The sequence below is a fragment of the Emys orbicularis genome, chromosome 2 (genome assembly GCF_028017835.1).
Source record: "Emys orbicularis isolate rEmyOrb1 chromosome 2, rEmyOrb1.hap1, whole genome shotgun sequence".
NCBI classification, from domain to species: domain Eukaryota; kingdom Metazoa; phylum Chordata; order Testudines; family Emydidae; genus Emys; species Emys orbicularis.
This window is the reverse complement of record NC_088684.1, coordinates 73819348-73835258: the sequence shown is the minus strand read 5'-3', so window position 1 is coordinate 73835258 and position 15911 is coordinate 73819348.

The window sequence follows — 15911 nt, the reverse complement described above, 5'->3', positions numbered from 1 at the left end:
AAAGGTATTTTTAAAATTATGTAAAATACCTCCACACAGACATGCTCTTTTAAATACCCAATGCCTGTATCTGATCCACTATGCTGATGCAAGTTTCTTCATTCCTGTTGGTCATATATTTACCTAATTCCTCTGCACTCTAAGCAGTCAGACACATAGATGGCATACCTAAGGCTTGCTTCAGCAGGCTTCATTTACATTTGCACGGCTGAAAACCATTCTAACTTATCTGTTTATGAGTATGTAACATGCTCACTGGATCTTGCCCAAGAACTGCTCCAGCTTTAATGACTCTGCTACCTCTTTGAACACACACACTGCAAGTTCTCTCTTTAGGTGAGCTAAGCAGCCCTTGGAAATGTTGGCCATTTCAGTTATTGCGTTCTGTGACATGGGAATTATACACAAGCTGCTGTTTCTTGCATACATTCCTCACATTTCTGCCAGGTGGTAGGATAGATATATGTAGTGTAATGGTGTTTTAACCTGAGCATTAAACTGGCCACATGACAGAATACCAAAAAGAGAAATCTGACATGTAAAAATAATGCTGGGCCATGTTTTTTTTGCAAGCTGGCTAATATTCTTTTTGTGGTGTGACCAGGGGCGACTCTATGTATTTTGCCACCCCAAGCATGGCAGTCAGGTGGCTTTCAGCGGCATGCCTGCAGGAGGTCCGCTGGTAACGCAGATTCGGCGGCATGCCTGCGGGAGGTCCGCCGGTCCCGTGCCTTTGGTGTACCCGCCGCCAAATTGCCGCCGAAGCCGCGGGACTGGTGGACCTCCCGCAGGCATGCCGCCGAAGGCAGCCTGACTGCCGCCCTCACGGCGACCTGCAGGCCGCCCCCCACGCGCTTGGTGCGCTGGTGCCTGGAGCCGCCCCTGGGTGTGACTATTCCAGAAAGACATACTTTCCCTTTGTTAAAAAATAGATGGTGAATTCATAAAAGGTGCTGGATTGACAGCCTTAGAGCCACTTGTCATATCTCAGCTCAGCTCTAAACTCAAACAGCCCAAAACCAAAAACTAAACATTTTGTGTCTGAGGTGGCCTGTCCCTCCCACTGAAGGACTGAGCAGTCCTGTCTCCTCATTGGCCCTGCAATCTGTCTATATAAATCACTCCATCTGAAGCTCCCCATCGGCTTTTGTAGGAGTTTCCAGTCTATTGTGTCCATGCGCCAACCCTAAGCAGGCCGGAAAATGGTGTCCGTAGGCTCTGGAGCCATTCTTGTAGTCCAGAGGGTAGGGCCCCGAAGGGCTCAGTTCAGTGTTCCAGGAGCTCCAAAGGTGGCTACCCTTCCAAAGACCGTCTTGAGAATATAAACTAGTGTAAACACGTCAACTACTGACTAGGATAGAAAGGAACAAATAAGTGGGCTCTTCTTCTGCACCAAGAGGCTGTCGAAACTTAAAGACCTTGCACAAATGTTAAGTCAAATAAGAGTCCTCTAAGTTTGGTGTAATCCTTTATGATCATCTTCCATACCCCAAGATCTTTAAGTCAGCTCTGATCAGATTACTTCTTGTATTATGGTAGCACCTAGAGGCCCAACTTGCGATACAGGGCCCATTGTGCTAGGCACTATACAAACACGTAATAAGTTCCTGCCACCAAAATTTACAATCTGAATAGATGATACAGTGATGTGATCAGGGTGCATAGGAATCCTTTATGTTGGAATGGCAAAGTTGTTTCCTAGGCCCTCCCAAACAGGGCCAAATTAAGGCATAGGCACTACAGACCCATGCTTATGGCCCCAGCTCTGGAGTCTGGTGACTATATCAGAATGATCAATTTCTAGCCCTCGTGATTGGAAAGAAAAGCTGGGAAACATGACCCAAGTGTAACCAAAGCAATGATGTCTGCCTGGGTCTTCAGATCATGCCTGACTAACTTGATTTCCTTCTTTGAGAAAATAACAGATTATTTTTTTAGCTAACGGAAGTGCAGTAGATCTAACATATTTGGATTTCAGTAAAGCATTTGACATGGTGCCACATGGGAATTTATTAGTTAAATTAGGGAAGATAGAGATGAATACAAGCATTGTAAGGTGGATAAGGAATTGGCTAACGGGCAGAAGGCAATGGGTTGTGCTGAAAGGTGAGTTGCCGGACTGGAGAGAGATTACTAGCAGAGTTCCTCAAGGATTGGTCTTGGGACCAGTTTTATTCAATATTTTTCATTAATGGCCATGGCACAAAAAGCAGGGAGTGTGCTAATGAAATTTTCTGGTAATGCAAAATTGGGAGGCATCTTCAATACAAAGTAGGACTGGAATATTATACTGGGACATCTTGATGACGTCGAAGATTAGAGTGACAGAAATGGGATGAAATCAACAGTACAAAGTACAAGATCATGCATTTAAGGTCTAGTAACAAGAATTTTTGCTACAAGCTGGGGACTTAGCAGTTGGAGAGAGACCGGGTATGTGGGCTGATCACAAGATGACAATGAGCCACCAATGTGATGTGGCTGTGTAAAAGGCAAATGCAGTGCTAGGATGTAGTAGACAAGGCATTTGCTGTAGAGACAGAGAAGTATTAATGCCATTGTACAAGGCCTGGGTAAGACCTAATTTGGAACACTCTGTACAATTCTGGTCACCCATGTTCAAAAAAGATGAATTTAAACTGGAACACGGTGCAGGGAGGAGCTACTAGGATGATCAGGGGAATGGAGGGCCTATCTTAAAGTTATGAGAGGAGACTGGAAGAGCTTGGTTTGTTTAGTCTCACCAAAAAAAAAAAAAAAAAAAGGCTGAGGGGGATATGATTGCTCTCTATAAATACATTAGGGGGTAAATACCAGGGAGGGTGAAGAGCTGTTTAAGCTAAAGGACAATGTTGATACAGAACAAATGGATTTTTTGGCTAAGAACACATTGAGGCTGGAAATCAGAAGAAATTTTCTAAGCATCAGAGGGGTGAGGTTCTGGATAGGCCTCCCAATAGGAGTTGTGGGGGCACACAACTTAGTGTTAAGATAGAGCTGGACAAATTTATGAGTGCAGTTCTATGATGGGGTGAGGGTTGGGATAGGGCTGAACAGCCCTGGGTTCACTTCCAGTTTATATCGTCTGCTCCTAAAGCTCATGTTTCAGGGCTTCTGCTGGCCACCTGCAGGGGTCAGGAAGGGATTCCCCTCACCCTGCCAGTTTTTTAATCTCTTTCCTCTGACGCATCAGGGATGGCTAAAGCTGGAGATGGGATACTGGGTGGGAGTGGGGGAGGGGCAGTGCTCTGAGGTGGCACCGAGCAGTCTCTCTCTCTCGGTTCTTGGCTCACTGGTTCTTGCTCACAAGCGCAGGGTCTAAGTGGTCACTGTACGTAGGGTCAGGAAGGAATTTCTACCAGGTCAGATTGGCAATTACCTTGGTTTTTTTTACCTTCCTCTGCAGTGTGTGGGTGCAGGTCACTTGCCAGGATTATCTGGGTATCTCTCATTAAAACATTTCCCTGCCATTGCAGGGGCCTAAGCACTGGTGCACCTCAGTCCCTCCTATTCTCTGCCTGTGGCATATAATAGTTTAGTGGGTCTCATTTATTTTGTTGGGTTTAGTCTGAGAGTGGTGTTGGTGGCCTGTGGTACACAGGAGGTCAGATTAGCTGATCTAGTGGTCCCTTATGGCCTTAAACTCTATGACTCAGACAGCCTGAAACTTTATCTTTGAGAGTGAGGAGTTGCCCTATGCACTCAAAGATGTTGATATCAAGACCCACTGCTCACGTGGGCCCTGCCAACACAACCCCAGTAAAGGACTCTGTGTGTGGCAGGAGGGGAAGAGGGCAATGGGCCTAGTCTTAGCAATGATAAGACTCCCATTGACTTCAGTACACTTTGGATTAGGCCCTTTCTTGTGTGCTATGTTCTGAGCAATGCTTCTCCAGGCGTGCTACCAGTTTATAAATTACTCTCCTCTTTCTGGGTAATGCGTACACATGCACACTGAGCTACTGTGCTTTGTCATCTTTTAGCCAGGGTACTTGCTGGGCCTTTCTCATTTTCTAGTCAATCACAACTGCTGCTTGGGACTCTTCTACTGCTGCTACATGTTGCTGTACTGTGCCATCTTCTCATGCCTATTGCTCTTAGTACAAACTGGACCCATTCATCAGAGGGAGGAGTGTATAATTTTAAAAATCAGTGACACCTACTAGAAGAATACATTTCAGAGGCCTTAATCTTCCACCTTACACCACGTGGTCAACTCCTGTAATAAGATGTATTATGTATTGATGTCATTCTACAGACTCTGTCTGCTTCTCATTCTCCCTCCTCTCCAAATATTCCTGAATTTCTCATAATGAAATCTCTAGATGCAAATACGATATTTAGATCTGCATTATATTTGCCAGTCTCTTCCAATCCCCCTAAAAGACATAGCATGTTGAAGTTTAAAAAACAAAAATTGCAATACTGTAACTGCAAAGAGGGAAATCAATCCAGCTAACATCACAAAACAAGCATTTTTTACAGTAATGAAGTATAGGTGGTGGAGTGTTTTGCACACAGAGGAACTACTTGTGTCCTTTTACACATTAAAATGGCCTTGGACATCCAGCCAAAGCGCACATGTGGCCCTATTGATAGCATGATGACAATATAAGATATGAGTCCGGTACTTTGTTGCTAGTGCTACAAAATATTTTAGTCTCCATAAATAAATATCACTCAAAGATACCAGTCAAAGATAGGAAACTTGTGGTTAAATTCCTTTCTAGCTAAGTAGATTTCTCAATGCTAATAATTTTATGAGACAGATTGTCACAATTGTAGGATACAGTTACAGGAATATCTCTCTAGTACATATCATAGGCACAAAACAGGGGTGGGGGACAAGGGTAGTGTGCACCTTGCGCCCCTGTTTGGAAACCAGACACAATCTGATTGGGGAGCAGAGGCACCATTTTAGGGCTCTCATTAGTGTCCCAAGAGGAAGTCAGTCAGAATTCTTCCTGCATCTCCTACTACAGAACAGTCTCAAAGCACATACCATAGATCAAAGCCATAAGGTTAGATAGTGAGGCAGTGACAGCTGGGACTAGAAGCCATCTCTTGTTGCTCAGCCTTGTTCACAGCCTTCTATACTCCAGCTATTTCCTTAACTGCAAAATTACCTACTTTTATCAATATGAGCCTTGGGAGTACCATGAACCTGGCCTGATTAGATGTCCACATGAAGTTGGAAATGTCATCCATGTGACTGCTACAGCTGGAAGACCTCTGCTTTACTAATTGTACAGTGATGTGTATGCTCACAGGCATGTGAAGGCTTAATCTCTGTGCACTAATATAGTACTAAATCATAAGCACTGCAAAACATTTTTCTAAACTTAAGATTTCTCCCCTCCCCAAAACTTAACTTTTGTTGCCTTGATCATGTATTGTATCATATTTTTGCTCTGTTTTAAAAGGGAGTAGGTTTACATGGATGGGTTTCTTTTCAAAACAGAATAATTCAATTGTGAAAATCAATTCAGAAAGTGCTTTTTGGAAACTAGCTTGTTATTCTGATTGTCCTAGCAGAATGAGGCATTTGTAGCTGTCATAGAAACTTGATATAAGAAAGCTTTTGATGAGTGCATGGGCACAAAGCGTTGATTAAAGAAGAACTGCAGATAATTAGGTGAAAAAATAAGTTCCGATCTCTTTTAACATTACTGCACTTGTTCACCACTGAGCTGACCTTCCACATTAAAGGGAGGTGTCAACATAGGCTCTGACTTAAGTCATGAAACAGTCGTGGCCATTTTCCATGTCCCAGATATGCCAAGGAACAGGGACTTGCTTTCCTAAAAGATGAAGTAAGAGTCAAGGTGGCACCAATGAATTAATGAGATGCTGGAACACTTAATATTTTGGAAATTGTGCGGGGTCTCACACACACTGTAGATTTAATAGCACTGAAGAGTGGGTTTGGCAAAAATCAGCTGTGGGGAAGTTTGCTGTAGAGGAGTATTTAATATGACTTTTCTTGCTTAACCATAATCAATCAATAACCATAATAATGAGGCTTCCATTGAGAGATGCCATTCATAAGATTTCCTGTCTCTTTAGAGGAAAAGAAGAGTGAAAATGTATCCCATTGTGTGCTATTCCTCATGGAGAGATTTGTGTTACTTTCATTTAGGGATGATTTTCAGTATGTGGCTCAAAGTGCTGTCTTGTTCCATATCCAAAGCGAGGTTCAGTATGCCTGCCAGCATGCTCTATGACCAACTTACAAGTGTTATTCCCATCTAAATTTTTCCCTAATTAACTGTTTTAATGGAGTGTCTGATGTTCCACCCATTTCTGCAGGTCAGTGAAAATAACTCTACACTCAGCCATTATTGGCATTTGAACAGAATATACAGTTAGGAAAAGAAATGATGCAGTACCTCATGAAATTTCACTTTGTTGAGCTGCTGTAAGAAAGATCCACAATTATTGCCAAATAGGCTTCATAAGGATGTGTTGTTCCTCTTCGCTATGTAGACTATCAGTTACCGTAGTGATGGTTGTGGACTAAGAACACTGATTCAATATTAATGCACCTCACAAGAAGGAGTGTGCCTAAAATAAATTAAATAGTTGGCACTACTTTGGTACTAGACCATCTGCCTGCTAATTTGGAGCACTGAGGTAAAAACATTCAAACTTGGCTGCTTAAAGTTAGGTACAAAAATACAGAGACAAGGGGGTGAGGTAATATATTTTATTGGCCCAACTTCTGTTGGTCAGAGATACAAGCTTTCAAGTTTATACAGAGCTCTTCTTCAGGTCTGGGAAAGGTACTCAGAGGCTAGGTCCACACTACCCGCCTGATTCGGCGGGTAGAGATTGATTTTCTGGGATCGATTTATCACGTCTCATCTGGACGCGATAAATCGATCCCAGAAGCGCTTCCCCGTTGACTGCGGAACTCCTGCTCGCCGAGAGGAGGAAGCGCTGTCGACAGGGGAGCTTGCCTGCGCCGCGTGGACCCGCAGTAAGTAAACTTAGTTCAATCTAGGAAACGTCGACTTCAGCTACGCTATTCTCGTAGCTGAAGTTGCGTTTCCTAGATCGATCCCCTGCCCCAGTGTGGACCAAGCCAGAGTGTCACTAAATATCTAAATGCAATTATCTAAATACAAGTGGCCAGATTTTTCAGAGACAAGGATCTGCAGCTCTTGTTGCCTTAAGTCACCCAATTTTGCAAATGTTGGCCTTTTGGCCTAATTTAATTTAATTGGCCTAATCTAGACCTAGTTGGATTATTTTTACTCCCCACAGAAAATTTCAACATTTTGGCAAAAAATAGAAAACTGAAAATATTCAGCTGAAAACTTTTGGCTGAAAACCAAAAAAATTGAGTCAGAAATGCTGCTGTGGTGCCTCATGGGAGTTGTAATTTGGGAGCTTTATGCCCCCCATCTCCTTTATGGACCAGGTTTCCTGACTGGACTATATCCCCATGAAGCACTATGGTATCCCCTCTTGCTAAGTCACCGCAGTGCTTCATAGGAGTCCTTGGCCATGGTACATTCTGGCTGAAAACTGAAATCTTTTAGGGTTTTGGGTGTTAAAATTTCAATTTCTGACTGGAAAAACTTCTGAGGAAAGTGGACACTGTTTTGTGAAAGATTTTATTTAATCAAAAAATCTAATTTTCCAGTGAAAAACAGTTTTGATGGAAATGTTTAACCGCTGCTGGCCAAATCCTCTATCTTTACTCATGCAAAACTCCTAGTAGAAGTCACTGGAATGCATATACAGCAAAAAACTCCAGTCATTGGATATAAAGACTATTAACTTTAACTTTAATGTCCGGTTGCCAATTTCAAAGATTCATAGATTCCAAGGCTGAAAGGGACCATTGGTGATCATCTAGTCTGGCCTTCTGTATAACACAGGTCATAGAACTTCCCCAAAATAATTCTTAAAGCATCTCTTTTAGAAAAACTTCTACTCTTGACTTAAAAATAGTCAGTGATGCAAAATTCACCACAGCCCTTGGTAAATTCTTCCAATGGTTAATTTCTCTTGCTTAAAAATGTATGCCTTATTTCCAGTCTGAATTTGTCTAGCTTCAGCCATTGGATCACGTTATACCTTTCTCTGCTAGTTTGAAGAGCCCATTATTAAATATTTGTTCCCCATCTAGATTCTTACAGACCGTCATCAAAAGTCACCCCTTAACCTTCTCTTTGTTAAGCTAAATAGGTAGAGCTATTTGCGTCTCTCATTATATATCACCAATGGATTGTTCACAATCGATTTCAGATGCCTATCCAATCTTGTCTCATGTCTTGGCAAGAACAAAGAGAGGATGGGAGAAAGGAAGTAGTATTATCCCCAATTTACAGATGGGGAACTGAGATAAGAAGAGATTAAATGATTTCCTTCAGATTTTCCAAAATAGCTTTATCATTGGCCTGAGACCAAATTTCAAAATTTTTTATCCTCAAAATAAGTTTGAGAAAGTTATGAGTATTTAGAAATAGGGGATTATAGAGGAAGTCTGAACATATCCCTAACTAGCATTCTGAACATCCCATTAACCTTATTACAAAATCTAAAATAAGCCTTGCTAAAGATTATGGATCAAAATCATTGGTATCATAAGCAGGTATTAATTTACTAAAGTCAACAGACATCAAATTCACTTACACCAATAGTGAATTTGTCCTTAACGAATTTTCTCCTGGAGGGGGAGAAAGATACTGAGAAATGCATCCTCCATCAACTGGTTATGGAGCAATATTGTAATCTAACGGGGGTGTGCCAATAAAGTACAATACCGCTGCCCATTGTTATGACTAGGTAGTCATATATGGAAGAAAGGAAAATCAATGGGATATTTGAAATTTTGCTCTGTTTTTAAGGTTCATAATTACTTTGCATTTTTTTTTAACTTTTGGGGAATTTGGCAGTCACTTTCTTAGAGCAAAATTTTGCATAAAATGGTTTTATCTTCCTGCACATACTGCAAAAAGCCCACTGGTCACTTCCATTGATTTCAGTAGAAGCAGGATCCGGCTCAAAATTTACAAGTGCAGTTTTCAGGGCAAGATTTTTGAAGCTGCTTGCACATGGAAAACTTGAATCAAGGAAACAATTTCAGGATCTCTTGCTCCATAGACAGGAAATTGGGCTGATGGGTATACCAAGGGCCAACATTTTCAAGCCTGGGTGACTGTTAAATTCCTAAATCTATATGTATGCACTTAAATAAAAGTGTTTCAAAGCTCCGAAACACTTGTCTATCTCATTCCCTTCAGTGAGATCTGTGGGTGTTCAGCACTTCTGGAAATCAGGCCACTTTTATTCAGATCTAAATATGGACCTGGGAGCGTAACCCAGGTTCTAATTAAGATTTAGGGCGAGATTGCCAAGCTGGTACTCTTAGTTTGCAAGCGATAGCACTGTGCACAGTGTTCTTCTGCTACCCCTTATGTCTGCTTGTCACATAGCATTGCAGCTTCAATGTTAACACCCTGCTTTATACCCTACCCTACCTTCCAAATAAGCAACTCGGGACTTATAAACATCAGCATTTTCTGTTTTGGAAGAGGGTTGAGTTTGTCAGGGAAAAGTGTAGGAGCAGGCAAATAACCGATGATCTCCTGTTTGGCTCAGTGTAAATTCTTGCGTGAAGTGAGGGCTCCCTCATCATACATTCTACATAATAATAGCACTTTCCATCACCGGATTCCTATATGCTTTTCAATCATTAATCACAACCCCCCTGCGAAGTAAGTGTTGTTATCCCCATGTTGGGAAACTGAGGCACAGAGGTAAGTAACTTACCCACAATCACATAGGACGTCTGCAGCAGAGCTGGGCATGGTACTGATATCTGCTGACTCCCAATCCTGAGCTTTAGCTACAAGACCAGCCTTATTATAGGATTAACATTAGAGCAGCCAGTCCTTCTGCCAAAGTCAACAATTTCAAGACATATTTCTAGTGATCCAGTCATGAATATGTAGTGGGAGTTATGAATGCACCAGAGGATATAATTCATTCCAGACGTGTTTTTATAGGTTTTTTTATTCCTGTCTCTTGCACCCCATCTTAGTCACTTGCATTTATCTCAGGTGTCTCTGGTGCCAATGAGTTGGATCACCATGGTATCAAGAGTTTGGGAGTTGTCCACCAGAAAAAAGAAATAGGTATTTTGTATCTCTTTGTAGTGGTTTACAGCTGAAGTGTGCCTGGCATGTTTACTTGTCTGATTTCCAAGGGAAAGGCAGGGTATGATATGACAGGCAGGCATGGTCACAACAGGTTACAATGAGCTGTCATCTCAAACCATGCAATTTCCTTCTTGAGTCATTTTTCAACTAAGAATGAATCACTACATCCTCCTCTTTAACTGTAATCCCGTCTGTGCATAAAAGCTCCATAAAAAGGGTGGAGGTCAATGCATATTTTTCATAGTGACAAGAGCTGAACTATACACAGTTCAGCAGGAAGACAGGTCCCTTCAAAATTCAGGGAAGCAAGTTGAAGGAGAACAGGTACATTTGCACATATGTGTAATCCCTCTTTTCTCCCTGGGTTACTCGGGAGCAGACAACACTCACCTGTGTGCCCGGGCGCCTGATGCTGTGGACAGTAAAGGTGATCCTTGGTATCCCAGTGGTGATGTTGGATAGGTGAGATCCTCTATCCACCCCTCTGCTGCAGTCATTTTACTTGTAAAGGGAATTAAAATTGACGGTGCCCTGTACATACCCAATGGCATACCTTGGGAGCCTCCAGGAATAAACCTGAGCTAATCTGTGCAATGGGTCTAACTCAAAAATAGCAATTATAAACAATATGCACCCATTATACATTTAGATTAAAGTTAACACATATTTACTTAACAATTTAAGGAAACATGGCATGACAGACTGAGATTGAATGTGACTACTCAGTTAAATCAGCAGGGGGCAGTTCAATAAATCAATTAACAAATACAGGAACTCCTCACTTAATGTTGTAGTTATGTTCCTGAAAAATGCGACTTTAAGCGAAACAATGTTAAGCGAATCCAATTTCCCCATAAGAATTAATGTAAATGAGGGGGTTAGGTTCCAGGAATTTTTTTTTCACCAGACAAAAGACTCTCTCTCTCTATACACACACACACACACACGCAGTATAAGTTTTAAACAAACAATTTAATACTGGTACACAGTGATGATGATTGTGAAGCTTGGTTGAGGTGGAGGAGTCAGAGGGTGGGATATTTCCCAGGGAATGCCTTACTGCTAAATGAACTAGCAATTGACTGAGCCCTCAAGGGTTAACTCTCACAACACTCTACAAGGCAGCAGGAAAGGAGGGAGGGCAGACAGAGACACACACCCTGTGTGTGAGAGAAAAAATGTGCATTTTCCCTTTAAGTAGCTGATCCCAGGCTTAAGTACACTGCCTTGTTAATTAAATCAGCTTGCTGAGACCTCCTGAGACCGCAGCTACTGCCTAGAAGCTCCCTTCCTCCCTCGTGTGTCCCCTCTGCTCTATGGAAGATGGGGTAAGCGGGGTGCAGGAGCGGGGGGAGGGAGAGACACCCTGACATTAGCTCCTCTCTTCCCCCCTCCCCCCATACAGCAAGCAGGAGTCTCTCGGAGCAGCTCTAAGGCAGAGGGCAGGAGCAGCACATGGCAGTGGGGGGAGGGGCAGCTGCTGCACCAGGGAAATTAGGGGAGCGGGGAGCTGATAGGGGGCAGCTGGTCCACCCTGGTTCCAACCACCCACCAGCTAGCTGCAACGGGCTGCTCTTCCTGCAAGCAGTGGACAAAACAGGCGGCTGCCAAACGACGTTAGAAGGGAGCATTGCACAACTTTAAATGAGCATGTTCCCTAATTGATCAGCAACTTAACATCGAAACAACATTAACCAGGCTGACTTTAAGTGAGGAGTTCCTGTACAATTTACAGTAGAAGAGGAAACTTATCTAACTTGCATTTACACTGCCACCTTCTACCTCCCCCATCCCCCGAGGGTACACTCCTCTGGATTTCAGAGTTCTAAACACTTTCTTGCATGGGTGCATTTGAAGATCTTGAAGCTGGAGACAGCACTCCGGTGGTCTGGTGAATCAGTCCAGCCAAGGCAACAAGGGGCAGAACAATTCTAATTTGGGATCATGCCAAGCTGCACACCCTCTCTGAAGACTGGAGTTGTTTTAACCAAACGTCAGCAATCCTGGGTTCTGGTTTCATGAGAAGACCACTCCGCCTCTTCTCAGACAATCCCTTAGTCTCTTTACTGTCCCCCTTCCCTTGCAAGCACTTTCACAAACAAGGTGTCACTACAGGCCCACCTCAGTCAGGTCTAGGCACAGCAACAGTCTCTGCTCTGACTCCAGGGAAGCCACCAACCACCCCTGAGGCTCCCTGTTTGATCAAAGCCCCAGCAGGCTCTCAGCAACAGCTTCTGGCTCCCTAGCAGCAGTTTAGCACCAGCTCCTGGTATGGACAGAGCTCCACTAAAACAATCTCAGCATCTCTCCAAAATGGAGCCCAATGTATGCTCCCTGTAAGAGGCAGTCTCTCTCTCTCTCTCTCCACCCAAGGCATCACAGGGTTTGTAGTATCCAAGGCTGGATTGCAGTACTCAGGATCTTCCCAACTGGAATACTTCCAATTAAGTTCAGAGGCCCCTCTAGCAAAGGGTACCTACATATGCAATATTAGTCATGCACAAAAGTTGCAAGATGAAGAACATAGAATTTTAATGAATAAATAATTCAAAATAAATGCACAAGCTTTGTTTTTCTTTGCTTTAAAATTATTTGATGTGAATTAGTTACATATCACACCCTCATTCACTACATCAGATCCAGTTCATATCTCATTGGGCCTTGTCAATCACAGATCTTCAAACATCAGAGGAGAGAAGGTTATGGGTTTAGCATTTCCAAAAGCTTTTATTCCCAAGTAAAAGTCCATCTATCTGCCAACAATTTGAGTTTGGGGACTTTTTTATTTTTATTTTTATTTTTTTTAAAGAATGTTCTGCTTCCGTTAAAATACTTTATTGGAGTGATGGCTGAAGTCCTTTCTGCAGCATAGCCATCGGACAAGATAGAAGCAGTGGACTACTCTACTACTGAGCCTAAACCCCGACACAATAAAGGGAATGCCTCAATAGGTAGTTCAGCTGTTATGCAGCTTCTGGGCTTCTTTCCAGTGAAATATTATCACTAATTAAGGACCCAATCCAACTCCCATTCAAGTTAATGAAAAGACTGCCCTTGGCTGCAGTGGAAGCTGGATTGGGCCCTAAGCTTCTGTTTACATGAAACATTTGCAGGCACAAAGTGGGCAGTGTTTAGAGTTTATATAGAACAAAATAGACCTGGGTTTTACCTCCATATACTACATATTAGAGACAATTCACAAACACCTGTTGCTTTTTAAGGGGCTCCAGAAGCCCAGAGATAGCAAATGTAGTGGCTTTTAACTCGTAATATAGAAACAGGGCTGTAGAATCAGTTTGTGGGAACAGTGCAGCTCACTTAAATCAATACCAATGAAAAGGACAGACCCATTAAAAGAAAAAAGTTGTAGTGCAATACCTAGTGACAAGTATTTACAGTACACTGGAGACTTCTTTGTATTTCAGGTCCCATGATTACATGTGAAAAAAACAATCATCTAATTGATTATTTGCAAGTGCAATTATCACTACTGATCAAGGAAACTGTGCATGCAAATTAGGTATATGTAAGACCTTTGGTCCAAAACAAAACTATACAAGTTGAAACTGACTTTTATTAAGTATCAGAGGGGTAGCCGTGTTAGTCTGAATCTGTAAAAAGCAACAGAGGGTCCTGTGGCACCTTTAAGACTAACAGAAGTATTGGGAGCATAAGCTTTCGTGGGTAAGAACCTCACTTCTTCAGATGCAAGTAATGGAAATCTCCAGAGGCAGGTATAAATCAGTATGGAGACAACAAGGTTAGTTCAATCAGGGAGGGTGAGGTGCTCTGCTAGCAGTTGAGGTGTGAACACCAAGGGAGGAGAAACTGCTTCTGTAGTTGGATAGCCATTCACAGTCTTTGTTTAATCCTGATCTGATGGTGTCAAATTTGCAAATGAACTGGAGCTCAGCAGTTTCTCTTTGGAGTCTGGTCCTGAAGTTTTTTTGCTGTAATATGGCTACCTTTACATCTGCTATTGTGTGGCCAGGGAGGTTGAAGTGTTCTCCTACAGGTTTTTGTATATTGCCATTCCTGATATCTGATTTGTGTCCATTTATCCTCTTGCGTAGTGACTGTCCAGTTTGGCCAATGTACATAGCAGAGGGGCATTGCTGGCATATGATGGCATATATAACATTGGTGGACATGCAGGTGAATGAGCCGGTGATGTTGTAGCTGATCTGGTTAGGTCCTGTGATGGTGTTGCTGGTGTAGATATGTGGGCAGAGTTGGCATTGAGGTTTGTTGCATGGGTTGGTTTATTAAGTAAAATCTCTGCACAGTGTATAGTTAAAAATCTGCTGTTTGGTGCCAACCTAAATAATCACAAGCAATGGCATAAAAAAACCAACCCTTCATAATATCCTTGGGAGACAAGCAATTTGATCATTATACAATGGTGCACTTACCTGTTTAACGCACACAGTATAACTGAGGTCCCATATACAGTATGTAGGGAAAGAAGAAAGCTTGTGTGCATAATGACAGTGAAGTAATCTATTACTTCAACAGAGAGCCCTTACCAACCAGGAGTGGGAAAGCACTGTTTCATAATAGTGGGCTCCGTTGTGCACAGTCTTTCTTTGGGGGGTGGTGCTGAGATGAACCATCTCAGAGGAAGCACCGGGAGGCAATTTATTTCAGAGTCAGAATGCCCCTCAAAGTTCCTCAGACTCTTGCACACTGCCCCCTACACTCCAGTCTTGTTCCATAGGCCAATGCACAGAGACGGCAGGTCACCCTTTGGGGCGCTGTGCACCTTGCAGGGCTTGTGGAGGGAGCAGTCCCAGCACTTCCCTGAGCACAGGGACTGCAATGTGCCTGGTCCTTATGCAAGCTGTGTAATGTGGGGAGTATGTTCCTGTGGGGTGCCCTCACTCCATGCTTTGCACCCAAAGGTACAATCAGAGCTACATACAGAACTTTGTTGAAGCAATTATAAAGGTAGGAGTCAGCTGCAAAATTCAGGCCCAGATCTGGTTTCATATTCTGAATGTATGTCAAGTTCAGGGTTGCTTAGATCCAGGGTTTGGGCTCAGCCTCATCTCTAATATACATCATATGGAAATATGTGCAGCAATATAAATACATGCATAATATATACACAAACAGACCACTAATATTTTTCTTTGTATTACAAAGAGGATTGAATTCCTTTTACACTAGGTACCATATAATAAAGTTTGGTCCTTGCCCCAAAGGGCCTATCAGAGAGAAACACACACACAGTGTCATCTCCCACTGAAGCTGAGGACCTCTATGACCTTGCAGGAGAGGCTCAGACTTTGCAGGATTGAGCCCATAATGAGCACGGTTCTATGAAGTATTGTAGAATCATAATTTCAGAGTTACTGTACCGAATGCAAACCTTTCTTAATAGGTTCTCAGTATAATAGCTGCTGTTATTCTTCTGTGGGGTTCCCCTTTTGGTCTCTACCACATCCTAATGACTAAGAACTAATTTGGACATGGAGCAGCTGTCTACCCATTTATTCCCTCTTTTACAGTCTGCCCGTTATCTGAGCCATTCCTCCTTGTTGCTAATTGCCATCTACTTCAAGATGTCAAGAACATACTCCCAGGAACAGAGCCACAGATAAACAAAATGCAGACAAACATCAAAGCTTAAAACAAACTGATAAGTCTCCTTGATTGATTTTAAGGGCTGGTAAAGAGAGGTGTGTTTGGATTGGAAGGTGCAAATGTTGAGCTGAGCAGCACCTGTTGGCTTGTGAT